A 24,013-nucleotide genomic window follows, 5' to 3' on the forward strand; every position below is an offset into this window, starting at 1 on the left:
TCACAAATAGTGCTTAAAGAGTGACTCTTAACTTCATAGAGCATCCACTGATATTGTAATTATGAGGTTTATCCCTTAAGATATAACTTTTAAAAACCACAAGGTCAAGGCAGGTTGCATATTAGAAATGAGGGAAGAATTTAGATTGTTTTCTTTGGGAGATGGTAGACTATCTGCTTATTAATTTGAGACCATTACTGACCCAACTACAAGAATACCAGAGCTTCAACACTTCAGCAAAAGTTGATATATTTTCTCTCCTTTTAATGGTATTATTCATTTTTTTACTTTTAATTTGTATGTAGATCATCTACAACCGGGCTTCTAATAGTAAGTGATAGTAAAATGACTAATATGGCAAACAAAATTCTTTGCAATCAATCATATTATACAGCTACATGCCTTAGGAATAAAGAGAATATGTAACTGGGGTGGCTATTTAGAAAACTCCTATGAGAAGACAGAAAGTTGTTGCAGTTTTTACCCAACTCTCCTTAAACCTGAATTCTTATTTTTTTCCTTTTCATAAAATCCTAGGTTTGGCATTCGGGATAGCTTTTTAAAACACTATACTTAATAAAATATACAATCACTTCTTTTGGTACTGTTGAGATGTGTATTTCTATCAAGTCTACTGCTAATTGATCTATAAATAGCAACTGTGTAAATTGAGCCATCACTAGTGCCTGCTACTTACAGTAATAAAAGATTGTATGCTATAGAAAATCTACTGTTCTTGATCCTAAGCACAGTGCCAGTAGAAATTAGCTTCTGAATTTACATGTATTTTTTTTAAATTCAGGTGTACACCACTCTTGAAACGTGTCTAAATTGATGTCAAGAATGTGTATGATGACTCCCAGTTTCACCAGTATCCAAAATTATTGCTAATAATACTTAGCACATACAGCACTTCTCATCAGCAGCTTTCAAAGCATTTTACAAAGGAGGTCAGTGTCATTATCCCCATTTTAAAGGGTAAGGACCTGAGTTGTCATAAGACATTTAACAGGCCAATATTAGAACTGAGAATAGAACTCAGACCTCCTGGGTTCCAGTCCAGTGGTCTAACCAGTACGATAATTCACTCTCAAAACCAAAATGCTCCCTTTTCTCCGTATCTTAGCCCACATCATCAGGAAAACTCTTGAGACACATGTAAAAGTTTGAAATGTGCCTTGACGGTCACCAAAATTAGACTCTGTCAGAAGAAGAAGCTTCTAGTCATAAAGACCCCTCACTGGAAACAGCATTCATTGCTCCTGCTCTGTTTGCTGCTAGACAAATGTTAACTTGTGAGTCTGAGTTGAATTCTATTTCAGCTGCATGACAGGAGGAGACAAGTAATTTCTAAATAAGCTAGCACCATATGCATCTCATGGCACCAAGATATGCTTCACCAGCTCCTCTCTCTTTTCAAGGCCCTCTAATCTTCCTTAAAAAAATTTACATGATTCAAATTGCAGAGTGAATTATCCACTTCATTTGCTATCTATCAGGTAAAGTGAAATTCAGAATAACTGCCTCTGTTCAATGTTAGAAAAAACAAAAACAAACTTTGAATGGTTACCAACTAAGAGATTGTGATTCTCCCAATAATATATCATACTGTGACGCTCCACGTGTCCATTTTTTAACTAAACATGTAGTGCCAAGGCTACATCATCACTAACAACAGGTGATAGCTATTCCACTATAAAAACAGAGAGAAGACAAGACAGCTTTGATTTACCACAAGGTAAACTAGACAAGATCAATTAGGGGCACAAAACCAAGAAGGAAGGTTTATAGTGCTGACCTCCCCTAGCTACTTTATGGTAAACATTACAAATGCCTTGTCTCCACTTAGGATTTTACAGCAGTGGAGCTAATGTACATTTGTAAATACCTCTGTGTCCATGAGGACAAAGCTTGAGTCAACAAGTATAATTCACATGAGTGAGCATCAAAAGGATAATTGGTCAGCACAGCAATCAGGCAGGTAAATGATGGAATAGCAACAGTAACAGAGAAGCTACACTGTGTTACACAGTTCATTTGTCAAACAGAACTTGGAAAGGCAGCAAAGAGATAAATTGTGACATAAAACAAGATACAACAATACAATTGGTTTTGTCTGCACTGTCGATGCAAGTTTCAAAATCATTCTCTTTAATCTAACCTTTCTATTGTGTTTCTGAGGCATCTACCACAGTAGCTTTTATCTGCCTGCACCTATATTAAGACTATTCAGGCATTTCAGATTTTTACTCTTATATTTAATAGGCAAGTAAAAGCCAGGATTTGTAAGGGGCAAGCAGTCATGTGTCATACTTTCCAGTGTTGGACCAGCTTTGACACCCACTTTCCAAAATCTGATCTCCAACATTCCTATTGCAGCCACAACCCTCTGTCCAACCTACATGCTGCTAAAATAGTTCAGTATAAGATGTACCAAAAGCTAAAAAGCAACATGCACACACTTCTGCTTAGAATCAACCCACAGTCTTCTTGGGCTAGATCCAAAAAGGCACTAAAAGGTGTTGCAACATCCAGTGTTGAATTGCTGGTGTTTCTGCAGTGGAATTCAGAAACTAATAGGCACCTAGGCTGCATACACATAGACACTTAGACTAGTCTATGTGATAAGATATCACTCTAAAATCACAAGCATATAGAAGTCTGGGGCACATAGAGCAGTCTAAAAATGCAGAAGCTAAGATAGCTTAGCTTTTAAGATACACTCAAATCAGATTGATTGGTGCATTGAACTTCTATACCAATTCCCTATCAGTTCAAGTTAGATCACTGTCCTCCAGCATCCCAACCTCCTTTGCAAGCTGCACTTCCCCTGATACACTTCGCTTGCAGGGAGATGCATTAGCACTCAGACCACTCTCAGCTGTTCTGGTCAAGTGCATAGCAGGCTCCATCCCCAAACCCTCCCAGAGCCAAGCCAGCACAACCATTTGCCCCAGCCCTACCCCCTGCTTCTGGCCATCTGTTAACCACAGACAGGCAGTAGGAGGGGTGGGGGAGGGAGGCATCTATGGCCCCTGCAAGCGCCCTACAATGTACACACACACCTGACACTGAGCCCAAGAGAAACCCTGTACTTTGGCACAGCACCACAGACCCTGATCCTGGTACCCGAACACCCAGCCAAGGATCCCCATGCACAGGTACAACCCCCTGGGTCCTGACCCTGGCTCCTGCACACCACATCTCAGAGGCCAGAGCCAGCATTCTTCTTCCCAGACTCCAGCATGGATTCCCCTCTACCCCCGAGCAGAAGCCAATGCAGACAGCTCACCTCTGGTGGGACAGGGTCATAGGGGACAGAATATCAGGTCTGGGCCTACACAGAGGTAACCCTGTGACCTCCATGGCTCAGCCACTGCTGAGCCTGGGGTGCTTCAAAGATTTTTTGGCCCTCAGCTACAGGGTCCTAGACTATTAGGATAGGAGGATGGGAAGGGAGACACTATGCATCCAAGCTGGGGCAAGCAGGTGGATATCCCTTGGAACTTCAAGGACAGGTGGGGCATGGCCAACTGCCTCTATGTTGCAGATAAGAAACAATGGAAATTTCCAGGATGGTCATAGGTCACTGCTTGAATCACAGGGTGCCTGCTTGAAGCTCCTGAAAAGTTTGAGGTTGTAGGCGTCGCCTGACCAGTGGAACCCCAGTCACTCTGGAACAGAAACCACACCCAGCAGCAGTGAAAGGGACAGCCACATGCCAGGACCAGCACCTATGTGCATCTACCACTCCTAGGATGGTCATAGGTCACTGCTTCAATCACAGGGTGCCTGCTTGAAGCTTCTGAAAAGTTTGAGGTTGTGGGGGTCGCCTGACCAGTGGAACCCCAGTCACTCTGGAACAGAAACCACAACCAGCAGCAGTGAAAGGGACAGCCACATGCCAGGACCAGCACCTATGTGCATCTACCACTCCTTCCATCCATCCACCCATCCATCTACCTTTCTATCTTTTCATTCACCCCTTTGCAACTAGACCCTCACCCACCTATGAATATCAAGACCCCATTGGGCACTGTCGTGGACCATGGATGAACCCATCCTGTTGTCCCCTATTGGGAGATAAGGGATATCATTGCCATCTGAGGCAATGCATACACTCAGCATCAGCTCCACAAAGGGGACTCTGACAGGGATGTCTCCAAACATATTGCCCAGCAGATGCAGGTGTAGGGTCACAACAAGGACTGGGTTTAGTGCTGCACCAAGACTAAATGGATGGAGATCTAGTATAAGTGCGTGCATAATGCCAACAAAAAGTCCAGGGCGAGGATGAAGAACATGCCTTACTATGAGGAACTGTCCCATTTCCTCACTGCAGACTAGGCCTTTGAGACCCTGCACACCTACAGCACCATGGAGAGTGCAATTTGTTGTTGGCAAGAACCTCACTAGAGTAGGAAGCGCAGGGATGCCCTGAAATGACAGGAAAACTGGGTTCCCAGAAGCAAATTTCTGGGGGGCCACAGAACAAGAGGGCAACTTCTGGAGATGGCCCTCAAGGCATTAGCCCCATTGGTTTTGGCCCCACATCAAAGGATGTGGAAGCCAAGTTGGGCCTGAGTTCCTTTGACATTTTCTTGGGCATGGTCAAAAGCAAGGAGCACAGTGTGCAATAATGGGGGGAAAGATCTGACGCTGCAGAAATTGAGAGCCAGGAACTGGAGTCCAAGCCTGTTCCATTCACCTCATGGGAACTCCATCCATCCTCCCAGTCATCAACTCTGTGGACCACAGCCAAGCCCACAGACCCCAGGACATCATTCCCCACCCAGCTGCACTGGGTTTTATGCTCCCATTCCTCCGACCCCTTGCTACCCCACTTCCAGATGTGTAGAGTGCCCTCCAAGCACAATGGGTGTTGTTGCAGCACAACCTGCAGGACCTATGTGGTGCACACTCCACCTATGGTTAGGCCTTCCTCTGATTCTGCTGAGCCAGGCACCAATTGAGGATGCCTGGTCACTTGGGATGGTATGGTTTGCCTTGCTCCAAGCAGCCATGATAGGGAACCAGACACTTGAGGGGAAGGGGAAAGCAAAGCCCCTGGGAAGAAGGTGGGGAGAGAAGGGGGGACAGGAAGACCTGCAGCCACTGCAGGCCATCCCTATGGCCACATCCCCCTTTCAGGCCGTTGTGGCCAAGAAGCCCATAAAAGGGTTATAGAATCATAGAAAATTAGGGTTGGAAGCAACCTCAGGAGGTCATCTAGTCCAACAAAGCAGGACCATCCCCAACTAGACCATTCCAGCCAAGGGGCGTTGGGGGCTACAAGGGTGGAGCGGTATGGGGAATTGCTCCATGCTGAGCACTCAATGTGCAGGGCCTGAGGCCACTAAATACTGAAGAGATTTCTGTCTTTCAGAACTTGGCAGACCAGTAACATACTTCCTTCCCTTCTGTCCCCTGGCTTGGGTATTGAGGGGATCCAGGCTGGGCTCATGAGACCCATCTCCCACCTGGGCCTTTTGACAGCAGCAGCAAAGAGCTGCCAGGTGCTTTCACAGAATCATAGAAAATTTGGGTTGGAATGGACCTGAGGAGGCCATTTAATCCAACCAAACCCCTGCTTAAATCAGGACCTTTGCCAACTAGAACATCCCAGGCAAGGCTTTGTCTAGCCAGGTCTTAAAAACCTCAAAGGATGGAGATTCCACCACCTCTCTGGGTAACCTGTTCCAGTGCTTTACTACACTCCTAGTGAGAAACTTTTTCCTCATAATTACCCTAAATTTCCCTTGTTGCAACTTGAGACCATTGCTCCTTGTTCTGTTATCACCCACCACTAAAAACAGTCTAGCTCCATCCTCTTTGGAACCACCCTTCAGGTAGTTGAAGATTGCTATAAAATCACCTTGCATTCTCTTCTCTAGATAAAATAAGCTGTGTTCCCTCAGCCTCTCTTCAACAGTCATGTGCCCCAGCCTCACCCTCTGCTGGATTCTCTCTCACTTGTCCATATCCTTTCTGCAGTGGAGGAGGAAGGGCAAAACTGGACACAATACTCCAGATGTGGCCACACCAGTGTTGACTAGAGGGGAATATTCATTTCCCTTGATATAATGGCAATGCCTACCAATGACAATGCCTACCAATGCAGCCCAGTATTCCTTTAGCCTTCGTAGCAACAAGGGCAAACTGTTGGCTCATATTCAACGTATTGTCCACTGTAAGCCCCAGCTCCTTTTCTGCAGAGCTGCTCTTAGCCAGTCCTCAGCCTATACTGGTGCATTGGATTTTTCCATCCTAAGTAAAGAACTTTGCACTTCTCCTTGTTGAACCCAATGACATTACTTTTGGTCCAATTCTCCAATTTGTCGAGATCTGACTCTTAGCTTATACTCCAGTGTATCTACTATTCCTCTCAGTTTGGTGTCATCTGCAAACTTGCTGAGGTTGTACTCCATCCCATCTTTCAGGTTATTAGTGAAGATACTGAACAAAAATGGCCTCAAGACTGACCTCTGGGGCACTCCACTTGATACCAGCTGCCCTCTAGACATCAAGCCACAGATCACTACCTGTTGAGCCTGATTATATAGCCAACTTTCTATCTACCTTACAGTCTATGCATCCAACCTGTATTTCCTTAGCTTGTTTACAAGAATGTTGTGGGAGTCCATATCAACCACCTTGCTAAAGTCAAGATTTATCAGGTCCATTGGTATTCCCACATCCACAAAACCAGTTATCTCATCATACACGGCAATCAAATTGGTCAGGCATGACTTGCCCATGGTGAATCCTGCTGACTTCCTAACCAACTTTTTCTCCTCCAAGTACTTATAAATGAAATCCTTGAGGACCTGCTCAATGATTTTTTCAAGGGCTGGTATGAGGCTTCACGGTCTGTAGTTCCCTGGGTCCTCCTCCTTCCCTTCACCACCCCCAGTCCTGTGCTCTGGCAGTGGCAAAGCAGCTGGTAGTTCCATGATGGTTTCTCTCTCCCCCTCTGTCTCCCACTGATAGCCACAAAGTGGTAGGAAATGGCTACAAGGAGGGGTAGTTCATAAGCATCCTTGGAGGCTGCCAGAGTGCCCCCACCTGCTGGCCACAGAAGGTGCAGGGAAGCTACACTTCCCCTCCTCCCCCTCAAATGTGAACATCTATTGAGTTTGGAACAGAAAATAACATGCAACTACCTATGAGAACAACAGGAGTTGCAGTGCAGCAGGAATAAGAAAAAATCCTCCTTGTCAAACAACCTCTCTCCTTTCCCCCCAGTCTAAGGCACAAATGTTATGGCATGAGTCTTGCATGGGGACCATTATCTCAGCTCATCTGGTCCCCCAACCACAGTGACTCCCAAGTCATGCATCTGGAGAGGCTTGCAAGTAGCACTCCAGCACTTTTCCCCCTCTGCTTTGAACCAATCCCTGGGGAAGCCCATGGGGTCCAGATTACTTGCCTGAAAGTAAAGTAACCCGTACCCCTACTCCAACTCCCACAAGCTCCTAGAATCCTTAAAGCAGAATAATGGTACTGGAAAGCCAAGGTCAGTGCACAAAATGTCTCTTCTCAGGCAGCTGAGGTCTGGGAAACTTCTCCTGGGATCATAATTGAGAACTTATTCAATGGTATCAACTCATCATAACAGAGCCACAGGTAGCATGCAATGTGAATTCTCACATTGAATGGCAATACAGGCTTCCCTGGCACACCATCAAAGCAGATGTCTCCCTTTCAGCTGTCAAGCAGTTCTGGAGGGACCATATCCTGAAGCAGGACCAGAAGACATTGACTGGCATTCCCCCTGGAGTAGTGGTAAAGTTCATGCTTCCAGGCCTACCTGACTCTTACAGGGAAATGTCAGGAGCAAAGTACCACTCCTGCATAGACACAGCATCATAATGTCTCTTCTGTAAGTGAAGAATATGGCAGAGGGTGGGGGGCAGGATAAGAGCTCCACTGGCATTCCCCGGACTGGTAAGTCTCTGTCCATTCTGTGGGACCCTAGTTCCCTGGACTCTCTGAGGGAGTGGAGCAGGCACTTACTGAAGTGCCTGGAGAGAGACTCAGCTCCTCCCTCCTTGGCAACCCATCGCAGTACCACTGCAGGGCCTGCTGCCTGCCCACAATAAAGCTGGGTGCTCAGTCTCTGCTCTGCCAGATGGAGAGTAGTGACATAGTTTCCAGCCCTATGCAAGGGAAGGGTCCAGACCTGGGACTTATCTTAGCTACCTTTCTATCTCTGTATGAATGCCCAGGCAACTACTACCGAGAAGTCTGCCCTAATACTTCTATCAGCAAAAGTTGTAGCTTCACACAAAGGCTCTGTGTTTCCCCTGACTATCTGCAAATATACCACCTGTGTGAGAGAGGACAGTATGCAGAACACAAGATACTGGCCCGAGGTCAGAGGGCTGCACAGCTGCAGAGCACATGAACAATGTCCATAGGAGACAATGAAGAAGCAAGGAGATGCTGAAGGCCTTGGTCACCTCCTCCAAGCTCTGGGCATATACAGCTGACTCATGGCACCAGGAGCTGTGAGACTGGCATGAGAAGAGACTCCAGATGTGGAGAACATGCTCAGGATGGAAGATGCCTACATATGGGCTTCCAAGGTTCAGGAACAGGGGTTCAAGATGGCCACTGATTGTTTCAAGGAGGCAACCTGTGCTGTGGAGCTGGCAGAGTTGCAGTGCCAGGAGAGGGAATTCATGGACAGGAGAATGGTGTCCAGGCATCCTGGATTTTTGGCAGTGCTGTCCAGGATGCAAATCCAAAGAAGTCCAGGCCAGGGTATCCATGGTTTGGGGCCAGGGCAAGGGCACTTGAAGACCTTTGGCCCTACTCATCTAGGCAGGGCTCCTAGTCCTCAAGGGTGTGGAGGTAGTTGGCCAGTGCTTTGAAGATGCATACTACTTTCTGCTATGAGGGGCTGGTGCCCCCAAATCACTGGGGGACTTGCTCTCTTCCTCACTCCTGTACCACATATGAATGATCTGCCATATTGCTCCATGCACTGTGTCTGCTTGCCCAGGCTTCGCAGATGTCCTCCTCCCTGGTCTCACAGATGCTGTGGTGGGCACATGGAGTGACAGTGAGACATGGCAGGTTCTCCCTGATCACCTTGTGGCACATGATAAGAGCCCACCAGTGTGCTTTGAGACAATCAAAGGCACACTCCACCATCAAGCAGCACCTGCTCAGGCAGTAGATTCATAGATTGTAAGGCTGGAAGGGACCTCGAGAGATAATTGGGTCCAACTCCCTGGACTAAGCAGAAAAGACAACTTGGGTCACATGACCCTAGCAAGGTGAGTGACCAGTCTCCTCTTGAAGATTTCCAGGGTAGGTGATTGTACCACCTCTGGAGAGGGCTTATTCCACAGTCTGGACACGCTAACTGAAAATGTTTTTCCTAATGTTGAGCCTGAAATGGTCTTCAAGGAGTTTGTGGCCATTACTCCTGGTTTTCCCCAAGGGTGCCCTGGTGAACAGTTGTTCACTGATCCCTTGATGTACTCTCCTGATATAGCAGTAAGCTGCTACCAAGTCCCCTCTCAGCCTTCCCTTTTTTAGGCCAAAGAGTCCCAGGTTCCTCAGCCTTTCCTTGTATGGCTTGTTGTGCAAGTCTCTGATCATATGCATGGCTCTTCACTGGACTCTCTCAAACTTTACCACATCCTTGTTAAAGTGCAGTGCCTATAACCGGATGCAGTACTCCAGCTGTGGTCTCACCAATGCTGAATAAAGTGAAAGAATCACTTCCTTGGTTTTGCTTGAGATTCATCAACTGATGCATGCCAGAATATTTGCCTTACTGGCTACATCATGGCACTGGCAGCTCACATTTATACTGTGGTCTATTATTACACCTAGGGTCCCTTTCATTCATGGTGCTGGTCAGTTTGGCTCTGGCAAGCCAGTAGGTGTGTTGAGGATTATTTGTCCCCAGATGGAGCACTTTACCTTTCTTGATGTTGAACTTCATCTTTTTTTGATCCACCCAACTTACTAACCTGCCTAGGTCAGCAAGGATCTGCAGCCTATTTTCAAGCATGACCATGCTCCCCTATAACTTGGCATCATCCATAAACGTGGCCAGCAAGCCCTTCACCCCCACATCCAAATCATTGATAAAGACATGGAAAAGAACTGGACCAAGCACTGACCCCTGAGGGACACCACTGGCCACTTCTCACCAGGATAACACAGATCCTTTCATTAGAATTCTCTGGGTCCTACCCTGCAGCCAGCTTCCTACCCACCTAACTGTCATGCTGTTAAGCAGTCCTCCAATTCTTTCATGAAAACATCATGGGATACTAGATCAAAGGGCTTGTGGAAGTCAAGGTATACAATGTCAACCTCCTCTCTTATACAAGTGGTGAGTTACCTGATTATAGAAGATGTGATTGGTAAGACAAGCCATGCTGGCTGTCATTCAGAATCCTACCTTCAGCAAGCCTATTGCACATAGACTCCTTAATGAATTTTTCCAGCATTTTCCCTGGGATAGAAGTTAGGCTAATTCTCCTATAGTTACCCAGGTCCTCATTCCTCTCCTTCTTGAAGAAGGGCACAACATTGGTTCTCTTCCAGTCCTCAGAGACCTCTCCAAAGCGCCACGAGTTTTGGAAGAGTTTTTCTATGATGACTTTGGTTAGCTCCTTCAGCCCTCTTGGATGAAATTCATTTAGTCCTGCTGACTTGTGTATGTCTAATTTTTGTAACTGATCACACACCAGTTCTACGGGAATAGTAGGAAGTCAGTCATTCCTACCATTCCCATTTTGTATCCTACCTGGCATTTTTCCCTTTGCCCGGTGAAATACCAAAGTAAAGTAGTCATTCAGGAGTTCAGTTTTCTCCTGAATGCCGGTAACCAGCTGTCCTGATCTAATATCAGTCACTGCCTTAGCCCTTCTAACCTGTTCTCTACAATTGCAGGCCATTGTTGTATAGTCCTCCTTGGGGACTGTCCCAAGCTTCCATTGTTTGTATGCCTCTTTCTTTTTTTTTTAAGAGGGCCAACATTTCCCTGCTTAGCCAAGAGGGCTTCCCAGCTCTTCTGCTACATTTCCTCTGCATGGCAATGGACTTCCTTTGTGCTTCAAAGATTGTGTCTTTCAGGAAAGACCACTCTTCATGCACTCCTTTTGCCTTTGGTTGCTTGTCTTGTAGCACTTCCTCTACTAGGGACCTGAGCTTATTGAAATTTGTGCTTTTAAAGTCCAAAACTTCAGCCCTGCTATCTAATGTGTCTGTCCTGCAACAGACAGTAAATGTAATGGTTTTACAGTCGCTGTTGCCCAGGCTACCCTCTATGTTCAAGCCGGTCACCAGGTCATCTCCTTTGGCCAGGACCAAGTCTAGAAGAGTGTTACCTCAGGTTGGCCCATGCACCTCCTGAGACAGGAAAAGCTCTTTGATGCAGGTCAGGAAGAAATGCAACCAATCTGACTTGGCTGAGTGTTCCTCCCAAGAGATGCCTAGATAATTGAAGTCACCCATAACGACCATGTCCCATGTATGTGTGACCATTATCATTTCTTGAGACAACTCTAGATTGAGCACCTCCCCCTAGTTTGGTGGTCTTTAGTATATACCTCTAGTTAGGTCTGTCTCTCACTGTGCTATCCATACAGTTTGAACCAAAGGGTTTCAAGCCATTCTTCTTTGGAGCCGATAGCAGCATCCAAGGAGGTGTACTGCTCCTTCACATAGAGAGCTATACCTCCCCCTTTTTGCCCTACTTGGTCCCCTCTATAGCTAAACTCCAATCATGTCCCACTGGGTCTCTGGAATCCCTGCTAGATCATAATGCCCACTGGAGAGTAGGAGGGCTAGCTCCTCCTGCTTGTTGCCCATGCTTCTGGAAATTGAGACCCATGACTTCCTGTCACACTGAAGGAGAACTATTCCCTCAGCTCCCACAAGACTGGTTCTCATAGTGTCCCTATCTGTGGAGCTTTATTGTATGTCAGTCCCTGGGCATGCTCCAGTCAGTGTTTCACCAGTAGTACAAGTGCTTCTTCCAGAAGTCCAGCTCCTATGCAGAGCTTCATCAGCCAAGGCCGGAGGGGCTAAGCAAGGCCCCTGATACTGAAAGGAGGGATGACAACAGTACTGATTATGAAACTAGGAACTCCAGAAGTGTAGCACCCATCCTCCATCATCTTGGGGAGAGGAGAGTTTTGGAAGATGAGGGCACCATGGGTGGTGCCCTCCCAAGCAGTGAAGATGTGGATGTAGTGGACCTGATGGTTGAAAACGTTCTGCAGGACAATGGAGAAGTAGCTCTCACAGTTTATGAATACTTGGGTGCCCTTGGGAAAGTGGAGGATAAGAATGTGGGTGCCATCTATGGCCCCCATCAAGTTGGGGAAGCCCATGCAGTGGAAGCAGGTTGACAAGGTGATGAAGAGTGATACAGTGATTGGTCAGAAGTTTTTGGATGACCAAGCACACATTTCTTCCAGATGGCCTCTCCAACCAAGGACTTGCTCACGCTGTACTGGTTGGCAACACAGTGGAGACTGCTGGAGTTAGTAAGCTTCATGACAGCAATAGCCATCTGCTTTTCTGGAGTGAGTGGTGGCCATATGCTATCATCCTGGCACACAATGTGGGGGTTATCTAGGCAACAATGTCCATGAAGGTTACTCAGAGCATGTGTAAGGTCTGGACCCCCTATTCATAGTCCTAGGTCTCTAGAATGATCTGTTCCCACCAGTCACTGCTAGTGTCATGGGCCCAGAACTGGCCTCAATGATCTGGAGCTGGTGCCAGTGCATCCCATCATCCATGTAGTCCTGGACAGCTGCATCCACATCAGCCATTTGAAGTCAGTGGCCCAGTCCAGGATGTTCAGCAGGCATAGGTGGCCCCATGCAGGATGGCCACCTGTTGGCTCAGGGGCATGGAAGCACATACCATAGTGGCCACCTGCCCCATTGTGTCCAGGTGGGTGTGTATGATGTCCTGCAACCTTTGGTGAGTGTTGCACAGGATGACAATCTGGACATGTCACAGCTTTTGAGTCTCCATGTTTGAGCACAGACAATGGGATACTATGTCAGGATTCAGAAAGTCCAGGACATGGAAACACATGCAATTCATAATGGATGGCATTTGCTCTGAGGCTTCTCTGGAAGCCCAGGGCTGGGCATGAGGGAGAGTCCATGGAGATGTGTCAAGGAGTTGGGGCTTGCCCATGTCTGACAGCCAATTAGGGGTACCACACGTGTACCCACCTTACCTCGGCGGCAAAGGCAGAGGAGAAAGCAGCGGGGGCAGCATTCCTGAGCCGTGCGCGGGCAGCGCGCGCAAACAGTGTGCACAAACAAACACACCTCTGTAAGAGTGCGCTGGTGTTTGTGCCAGCATTTGTGTAAGGCAGGTGCAAGGTAGCTGCCCAGAGCAGCACCTCCAGTGAGCAAAAGCAGCAGGTGCAGCTCTGCAGACATGGTGCAGATGTGGAGCACAGCTGCCAGGGGCCCCGCCCAGGCACGGCCACCTGCCATGGGCTCTTCTAAGGCCTCCACCCAGATGGAGCACATGGCGGGGTCAGTGGCCCATTGCCCCCGTCTGTGGTGGGGCTCAGTGGGGTACTGGGGGTGGCCTGGTGGTCCCCTTGCCTGCCCCTCCTGTGCATCGCCTGGTAAGGCCCTGGAGGAGCAGGTGAGGGAGCTTCAGGCTGAGGTGAGCAGGCTGAGGGGGATCAGGGATGCAGAGGATGAAATTGATGCCTATTTCTGTTCTCTGCAGGCCCAGTCACCCACTGTACATCCCCCATAGGAGACACATCCAATGCAGGAGGGGCAGAAGGTGTCCAAATCTAGAGCTGCTAGGCCTAGAGTGGTAGAAACTCCCCAGATTCACCTGGGGAACAGGTTCAATACCCTGGAAGCTGTGATGGAGAAAGACAGTGAAACTGCCTTCAGCGGGGATGATGCCACTCCCCACATGGTAAAGAATGGGCAGGGAGCGAACACCAGCAGGAAGAAATGCTGGGTCCTTGTCACTGGAGACTCCATCCTACGAGGACTGGAAGGTCCTATCTGTCACCCTGACCCCATGATGCGGGAGGTCTGCTTCATGCCCGGGGCTCAGGTTAGAGACATCAAGGAGAGGATCCCGGCCTACATCCAAGCTGCAGACCAGTACCCCATGGTTGTCATCCACGTGCAGATGAATGATGCGGCCAGGGGCAACCCTGACCACACTATGAAGGATTTCAAGGCTCTGGGGGACAAACTTAAGGAGCCAGGGCCGCAGGTGGTATTCTCCTCTCTTCTTCCAGTGAGTAGGCGGAGATGGCGACACTAGGCCTGCATTGACGAGGTCAACCGGTGTTTACGCAGTTGGTGCCACCAGACAGGCCTTGAGTTCTTTGATAATGGCCCATGCTTTTGGGCGGGGGGGAATGTTGGGGTGGGATGGGCTTCACCTCTTTCCTAAAGGCCAGTGTGTCTTCTCTTCCAGGTTAGCTGATCTCATATGGTGAGCTTTAAATTAGCATCACCGGGGGAGGGGGCCACAGGAAAATGAGGAGACACCACCCAAGCAAGACAGGTAACAAATGCTATGAGTGCCTAGGTAAGAAACAGGGGTCCAAACAGTCTCCCAAATCAGGGGGTGGCACACACAGCTAGGTCTTAAATGCCTATATACCAATGCTCAAAGAATGGGGAATAAGCAGGAGAAACTCACCCTCAGAATAGCCAGTTCAGACCCAGATACAATAGGGCTTACAGAAACCTGGTGGGATTTATTCCATGACTGGGCAGTTAGCATTAGGGGCTGTAGGCTTTACAGGCAAGATAGAGAAGGAAGGAAAGGCGGTGGTGTGGCGCCCTATGTCAAGGAGCAATGTACATCCTCTGCCAGCAAAATTGGGTCAGAGGGGCAAACTGAAGAGCTCTGGGTCAAGATACAAGGGGGCCATGGGGAGAAGGATCTAACAGTGGGGGTCTACTACAGACCCCCCAGCCAGGGGGAGCAGCTGGACCAGGAATTTTTGGGCCAGCTTGCAGAGGCACTTAAGGCAAGGGATGTAGTTGTCATGGGTGATTTAAATTACCCAGACATCTGCTGGGAGGAACAGTCAGCCAGGTCGGACCATTTCAGAAGGTTTCTGGCCGAGATATAGGACCTCCACTTAATTCAGGAGGTGCACAGTCCCACCAAAGAAAATGCCCTGTTGGACCTGGTCCTGGCCACAGGCGATGACCTGGTAAGGGGCCTGCAGGTTCTGGACCACCTGGGTGATAGTGATCATTGCTTGCTGGAATTCACCATCCAACGCAGGGTGTCAAGGGCCAGCAGCACGGAAGTAGCCCACCGTGATGCAAGACAGACTCGAGGGGAATGCCTCCAGACCTCAGGTTGGGGCGGACTGGGTTAGAGAGCTTCTGGAGGGACTGGACATGTTCAAATCAGCGGGTCCAGATGCTCTCCACCCCAGGGTGTTGAGGAAGCTAGCAGGGGCTATTGCAGGGCCCTTGGTACGGCTTTATGAGCCCTCAGGGTGCTTGGGCCAGGTGCTGGATGATTGGAAGATAGCCAACGTGGTCCCCATCTTTAAAAAAGGGAGGAGGGAGGACCCAGGCAACTATAGGCCCGTCAGTCTTACCTCAATCCTAGGGAAACTCTTTGAGAAGATCATCATGGAGCACATCTGCGATGGGCCGGCCTCAGAGATGATGTCCAAGGGCAGCCAGCATGGTTTCATTAGGGGCATGTCCTGTCAGACCAACCTGATTGTCGTTTATGATCAGGTCACAAAGCCTTGGATGCAGGTGTTGCCGTGGATGTAGTCTTTCTGGACTTCAGCAAGGCCTTTGACACCGTCTCTCACCCCATCCTCATTAAAAAATTGGGCAACTGTGGCATTGATGCCTATGCAGTCAGATGGATTGCAGATTGACTGAAGGGTCGCACTCAGAGGGTGGTGGTGGATGGGTCATATTCGACCTGGGGAAAAGTGGGCAGCGGAGTCCCCCAGGACTTGTTTCTTGGGCCCGCGCTGTTCAATCTCTTTATCAGTGATTTGGACGATGGGGTGAAAAGCATCCTGTTTAAATTCGCTGATGATACCAAAATTTGGGGTGAGGTGAGCATGCTAGTAGGGAGGGAAAGACTGCAGCAAGACTTGGATAGGTTACAGGGGTGGGCTAGCAAAAACAGGATGTGCTTCCATACTTACAAGTGCAGGGCGCTGCACTTGTGCAGTAGTAAGCAGCAACACACTTATAAAATGGAAAATGCCCTTCTTGAAAGCACGGAAGCAGAAAGGGATCTTGGAGTCATTATTGACTCCAAGATGAACATGGGCCGACAATGTGAGGTCACAGTTGGCAGGGCTAACTGCACTTTGTCATGCATCCACAGGTGCATCTCTAGCAGGGACAAGGAGGTGATCCTCCCCCTCTATGCGACGCTGGTCAGGCCACAGCTGGAGTACTGCGTCCAGTTCTGTGCGCCCCACTTCAGGAGGGATGTGGACAACATTGAAAGGGTGCAGAGGAGGGCTACCCGCATGGTCCGGGGACAACAGGGCAAACCCTAAAATGAGAGACTGTGGGACCTGAACCTGTTCAGCCTTCACAACAGAAGGCTGAGGGGGGACCTGGTGACCGTCTATAAACTCACTAGGGGGGACCAGAAGGTTTTGAGAGAGACCTTGTTTCCCCTAGCGCCCCCTGGGATGACAAGGAATAACGGCCACAAGTTGTTGGAGAGGAGGTTTAGATTAGACATCCATAAGAACTACTTCACAGTTAGGGTGGCTAGGATCTGGAACCAACTTCCAAGGGAAGTGGTGCTGGCTCCTACCCTGGGGGTCTTTAAGAGGAGGCTTGATGCCTATCTAGCTGGCATCATTTGGGCCCAAGTTTTTCTCCTGCCTAGGCAGGAGGTCGGACTTGAAGATCAACAAGATCCCTTCAGACTTTACTTCTTGATTCTATGATTCTATGATTCGGCTGTTCTTGATAGTCTCTGGCAGCCTGGGAGGTCTGGGGGGCATGCTGGGAAGCATGTGGGACCACCCCCAACCTACAGGTCTTAGTGAATGAAAGCAGGTGCATGCCCCCACCAAAATGGCAAATGTGTGTATGGTTCCCTACTGATCTAAACTAAGCAGCTTAAAGAAAACTGTGTACGTTAGATCAATTGCTCCTTAGGCTTTTTGAACATCTGCATGTGACCATATAGTACAAAGGGAAAAGAAAGTGCCTCAGCAAAGGACTGACAAAAACTTTTGCGCTAAGCAGGGAGCTGCCCAAAAAAATCAGTGCACTCTAGGTGCAGCTATCTAGAAATAGAAAAACATAAACACTGAGCATGTGATATGACAGGTCTGTACCTAAGAGTCTACACTTTTTCAAGGTTTAGTCTTTTGCGCAGTGTTGCAGGGATAAAATAGGCCTGGAGGAATAGTGCATCCTGTATTTCAGTCTCTCTTCCAAAGACTGTTTATGTATTTTATGTTAAGTAATCCTTAGAAAAGGAACTTTAATCCTGGTCTTCCCCCAACCTGTTCCAGTTGTGTGGCCTAATCACAAGGCTACACTTTCTCTCCTTGTCCCTTTCTGGCTCTTCAGTCCAGTCCAGACTGAGGTATTTCTGGGGTTGAATTTAAAAAAGTGCTTAGAGAACTTTATGATACAAAAAGCTAGACTCCTACGATATTTAGGCATCATCAGGGTTAGGCAGCAGCTGAGTAGGTGCTTTCAGGATTACAGTTTTTGATCTATGCATTTTAGTTTTGCTTAAATCCACCTTAGGCACCTCATTCCTTTTTTGAATATGGCTGTTGGTCCCTAGATGTGAAAGGTAATGCACTAAAAAACACTGGATAGCTCCATTTCCCAACGGGCCTTTAAATTGAAACCTACACATAAAACAGGTATGAAAATGTTTCTATTCTATTTGCTGGCTATTGGTGATCAATTTTACAAACATTCCCTAGTTGGAATACAGACATTTAAAAACAGTCTTCATAAGGCTTCTGTAATGGAGCTGGTGTGAACCCTAGCATCCACTTAATTCTTTACTAGCACCTGAAAAGCAAATAGTGGATCTGAAAAGATTCCTTTTAATTGTTCAGTCTCCACACCTGTCTTAAAGTAAATTCATTTTTGGGCTAATTCTCCTACCTTTTAACATTTCTAGTTAAGATCATATTTAGCTAACTCAAGAAGTATCCTAGACCCCTCATTCTTTTCCAACTTCCACTTCGCTCTTGATCTAACTGGATTTCTACAACAATTTTTTTACGAAACTGGCATTTTTAGGTGGAAAACTTTCAGAATTAACTTCATATTCTTAACCCTCTTCTCAATTCTTTGTGCATTTTTTCTTGATCGTAGTGATCTGCCCAATGTATTTCTGCCAGTCACTGAAGCTATGACTCCCTTGAGAAGATGGCAGCTAGAATGCTGTCCCCAGTTACCATTCTCCTTGGTGATCAATTCTTTCGTTGTTTTCTTTTATCATGTTAACAGCATAGTCACACCTTTCCAAAATCAATATTCAATTTAATCTCTCTCACTGCACATCAGGTCACACGATATAAAGAGAATTTGTCTTTTGTTCCTGCACACCCCCACGGCCACCCACCTTTTTAAAATTATTCTATTCCATAAGTCACTTCTTTCTGTAATGTTTTTCCTAGCCCTCAACTTCCTGCATTAATATTTTTCTCTGGTTTCAAATTACTTTTCTTTTTATGAGATCAGTGCTCATTAATAGAGTGGCACCCTGTGTTGGTAAGATGAAAATTGCATGTACATTGAAATACTGGCCCCGCTTCTGCTTGAATGAAAAAACCTACTCAAAACCCCCAAACATTTTTTCTATGAAATAATGAAACAATGGTATAGAATAATATTATGGAAAACCATAATTAACATTTCTAGAAAGGACTAATTTGGATGTACCAAGCTGTTTCTTTAGTACATGCTCAGAGATAGCCACTGTTACTATAATGAAACTCTGCTTGTGATGAATTTTTATTTATAAAACAATAGTCACAGATACACATAGAATTTCACAGCTCAGTGATTGTCATCTATTCCAGTCTTATAAGATTGAATCACCCAGGGTTAAATAAAACATCTGCCCCAGAATCCCTGGTAGCTGCAGTTGTTATGATCTCAGACATACCAGTCAGCCATTCATCCTCACACAAGGAAGGAGATGGGAAATTAGCAAGTTCTGAAACAGTGAGTCTATGAGTCTTTTAACCAAGGCAGCTGTCAAACCTGGAGCATAGCTAGTATTGGCAATAAGAACTGACCTTCCAAAGCTAATATCATCTGAAGTCATCACTTCACTGCCCCCAAATTCTATTTATGATATAAAGGTATGAGGATTTTTTCCCAGTCAAAAGATTTTGCAATGCAGTTTCTTATTCATACCTAAGAAATGGAAATGGATAAGTTATATGACTATACGAAACAAAAAGATTTTATTTAAACCAGGTCCAATTTAATCAGTTTTTATGGCAGTGCTTCCTCTCCATCCCCTAGATGAGAAGTCACCCTCCCTTTAAAGTTGTTGGCTGCAAACCACAGAATATGTAAATGTCCTGAACAGGGTCTTCAGGATACAATATATGGCTTTATTTTGTATTACTTCTTAACCAGATGCTATCATGAATATTGCAGAAAGTATAATATGATAGCCCATTTTTTTCAGATCCGTGATTATGCAAAAGTGTAGATGTACCTAAAAATGCAAGACACCTGTGGGCATATAAGTCTGGACTGGATGCAAGTGTACTTTTGCATACACCCAGACCTGGATAATAAGATAAAGGGGAGTGGTGGGCAGGACTCAGGGAGGAACAAGTATTGCTATTAGGAAACAAACTATCTCAGAGAAGACTGGACAATAGAGGATCAGTAACATAGAGCTATACAGTATTAGATATATTTGATGTCAGGAGATGCAAAAGAGATATTTGCATCAGTAGCAGGAAGTTCTTGGTTATGGCAAGAGAAGGTTTGTGCTAGATGGCTGGAAAGAACATGAAGTGGGGTGAAGAAAGAAGTAAGATCTATATTTAATTAGGAAGAAGATAGAACAAGAATTTTTAGATGAGGCCTAAACTTAATTAAGGTTTCTTATATTTAGTTTTAACTGATGTTTGTTTAATGCTAGAAATTAGTTAAAATAGATTAGCAAGGCTGATGAATGACCAATAATGACTCATTTATCCTTCCAATTATGCATGCCACTGCTACTTTCACAGTGTAATATTGTAAAATGATACTGCTTCACCTGGGGAGCAATACAGGTGACTTAGGAAAGGGGTCACCATGAACCACTGGTTTATACTGGCTTTATTTAGTGACTTCCAGCATATGCTGGTGGAACAAAAAGCAAAATTAGGCCGTGTAAGTGGGAGGGCCATTATACATTTGGAAAAAAACCTATGGTATCAGGGCTCATGTCTTTAGAAGCTGAGATCTGCATGCAGTCTGGATGGAGCTGGATGAAGTTGTCATTACATACAGCTAGGTGAACTGGACACAGAAAAGTATCTGTTTTATATGCCTTAAATATTTGAATACCATACAGTGCTAGACAAAAATGAAATTAAGGAAATATAACAAGTGGCAGAATGCAGCAATATAAAGCCTCTCTAGAGCTGCAATACTTTGCACATATAGACGGCAACAGAGTAAAAGATAAGCACTGAATCATAGGTGACTGAGGCCATCATGACCCAACAGACAGGGAAGGGGTACAAATTGTATTATTACAATTAACATAAAACTAAATTATCCAGAGATGACTTCAAGAGAATAATTCCATGGTCCTTTCTTGGATCATGGAGACATGTGCCTTATGTGTCATGTACACTAAGGAAAAACTGAGTCATGCGTACATGGTTAAACAGGGGCAGGAGGTCACATCCGATATTCTGTGTGGATCTATTATGCATCCAATACATTTTAACATTTTTTTCAAGGTTTTTGAAGTTTCCTAAATGTCAGTGTCTAGAATCATCCAGTCATAGAGTCTTCCACTTCTGCCTTAGCTCCAAACTCTAAATACTTTATAAAGTGTCAGTGGAAATAAAATAATAGTGAGACAGCTGGTGATCTGATAGGCTGCTAATGGAATTCCTTTCAGTTCACTTTTTACTATGTTTTTCTACCCTCAGATTGTACAGAAAACATTGCCCAATTCACTTGTATTTATGTTATACAAACTTGTAAACTTAAAGAGGAGGAAAAAAGCTTACTCCCTTAAAACTATTTGTCACAAATATGATGAAATATTACCATGCATTTGGGTTTTTTTAAGCTGTTCCCAAAAGTTGCATTTTCCTTAAACAAAGCCACAAATTCCCTACAGAACCATCTATTGACATTAGCATCAACCCAGCAAACCACAGACATGAGTTATTCTTAAATAGATAAGTAGTTCTGGTGACTTCAGCTGGATTTCTACCATAGCTAAAGTGAAGCTGATGATTAATGCCAGGTACAGACACTACACTTGTACCAGTCTAAGTGACTGGAATTGTGTCTAAACCCATAACAGAACATAACAATCCCTGGCTCACACAGACTGATATAAAAATGGTAGAACCCAGTCTAAGACAGACCTAGATCCAGGTACACTCAAATTTAATTGATTTAGGTTAGACAGGCACATCAAACTTCAGTACCAGTTCCCCTTTTGATTCAAGTTAGGTCATTGTGCACCAGCCTCCCAGGTTCCTTTACAGACCCTGCTAGCTCTCCACACAGGGAGGTGCACTAGCATTCGCAGTGCACTCAGCTGCTCCAGCAGAACATCCAGCAGGCCCCATCCCCAAGCTGTCACAGAGTCAAATCAGCACAAACCCTTTCTGAAGCTTCACCTCCTGTTTCCAGTCAGATGTCAGCTGCAGGCAGGAAGTGGGAGACGGGAAGGGAGGTGTTTGTGTCCCTCAATGAACCCCATCATGAAGCACCCCATGACATACACACAGACCTCACACTGAGACCAGGAGAACCCCGTGAGCAGGTGTAGTGCCACAGAGCCTGACCAGGCTACTGGGCATGGACAAGCATCCCTCCCTCCCCTTGCTATGTCACCTGTCAGCCACAGGCATCTGGTAGGCAGTGCGGGGAAGGGAAGGAGGGGAGAGAATGCTCAGGCTCCATGGTGCCATGCCTATTTGTGGGGGTTCTCTTGGTCTTAGTGTCAGGTGTGTGTGTACATCATGGGGTGCTTTATGACAGGGTCTGTGCACAGATACAGATGCCTTACTCCTCCCAACCCCTGCGCTGCCTGTCTGCAGCTGACAGATGCCTGTTGATGGCTGGAAAATGATATTTAGATATTTTCTTTTAGGAACTGGCTTGTAGGTAGAGCAGATGTTGCATCAGAACAATGGTCCAAGGCAATGGCATGGGTTAATTGGTTTCTAAAAGCCTGTTTGTGACAAACTTTCATAGCCTTCAAGACAAACACCGTGTCTCAGGCCAAAGAATACACAGGCTGGGAAATCTGCACAGCATTCCCTGAAAATCTGTAACAAAAGATAGGTTTGCTGCATTGAAGCCAGGTTGCAGTGAACAGCCGGAGAGCCTCTGGGATTTCTGGTTTTGGTGACCAGACCAAATAAGGAAGGCCAGGGCAGGCCCCAATTAAGATGCCAGTAAATGACAAAATTAAGGTGTGTGCATGTGATGGGTTTGTTGGAACAAAGAAATATGCTGACAGAACAGAACATGGACAATATGATAACCACAGGGAAACCAATCAGTGGTATCTGGAAATGAAGAGTCAGAGGAGAAAGAATACTAAGGGAGGGATTTCAGAGCAGCAAAAGGTCCCTGAAAGGGAATCCCGAAGCCACGATGGACAGAGGGCATACCACCAGCCTGTCTCACCCACCCACTGGGGTGGGTATCGGCCCTTAACCTCTAGGCTACTGACACCTGAAATTCAAGAAAGAACCACATGGTGAAGCTCGCTGACTGGCAAGGCGTATCTTTCCTCTGTGAATCCTAGGACTGTTAGATATAGAATCTTGGGGGTTATTTTGTCTGCCTTGCTTGTATTATTCTTGCCTGTTATCACAGTGTACCAACAAAATGTGCCTACTACTGAGTGGAAGAAGTGGTCAGTCTGAGCGTTTGGGTCCACCTACAAGTTATGTGGGTCATAAATCCAGTGCCAACACCTGTGGCTGGCAGACGACACTGCAGGGGGGAAAGGATGTGTTTGCCTGTGCCCAACAGCTGGTCTGGAGTGGTCCAGGCACCCGCTTGACAGTCTAAATGTCTGTTCCTAGCCAAATGTGTCTTGCTGAGTTGGGGATATGGAAAAGTATTCATTAGAACCAAGATTCTATAATCTTTTACAGTATCATAAAAATCTCTTTGTACTTGCTCATACACTCTGGAACTAGCTAAGGCAGTCCTACTACTAATGCTACTCTATGCACATGTATATACTTAACCTCACAATAAGAAAAAATACTACAAAAGATTTCAGCCATGCAAGACATAACCATCTGTGTCTTGTATGCCCTGTTAAGTACCTGTGGAATCAAGGGCATGGGCAGGGAGACATATGGGAGAGCTCTTAATACTGGAATAAAGAAGGCAATTGTTAGGAAGCCTGGAGAGAGACTTGAGGTCAAATCTGACATACAGTGGCACAAAGGGGCCCCAAACAGAGAGATAGAGCTTGACTGTTGTAGTGGGGAGATGCTCAACCAGCAGGAAAGTTCTTGCAAGGAATGAAATTGATCCTATGGGAGATCAGTTCTGGCTGTGACAGGATACATAGAAGCTCTATGAATTCTACCTGTTATACGGGAGACAAATTGGATTTTGGAGTTTGCACTAACAGGCTCAGGGTGTGAAACAGCCGCACTGATGTGGAGCCTCCTTCACATCAGCCAATTATCTAGACTGAGATATAGTCACTACTAAAAGCATCTGGGTGATGACTCTCAGATCTGCCAAGAGGTCAAATGGAATGACCATGTACTATCAATTGTCCTGACACCATAAACAAAAAG

Source organism: Crocodylus porosus, unplaced genomic scaffold (assembly GCF_001723895.1).
Source record: "Crocodylus porosus isolate Cpor-Errol unplaced genomic scaffold, CroPor_comp1, whole genome shotgun sequence".
NCBI lineage: Eukaryota > Metazoa > Chordata > Crocodylia > Crocodylidae > Crocodylus > Crocodylus porosus.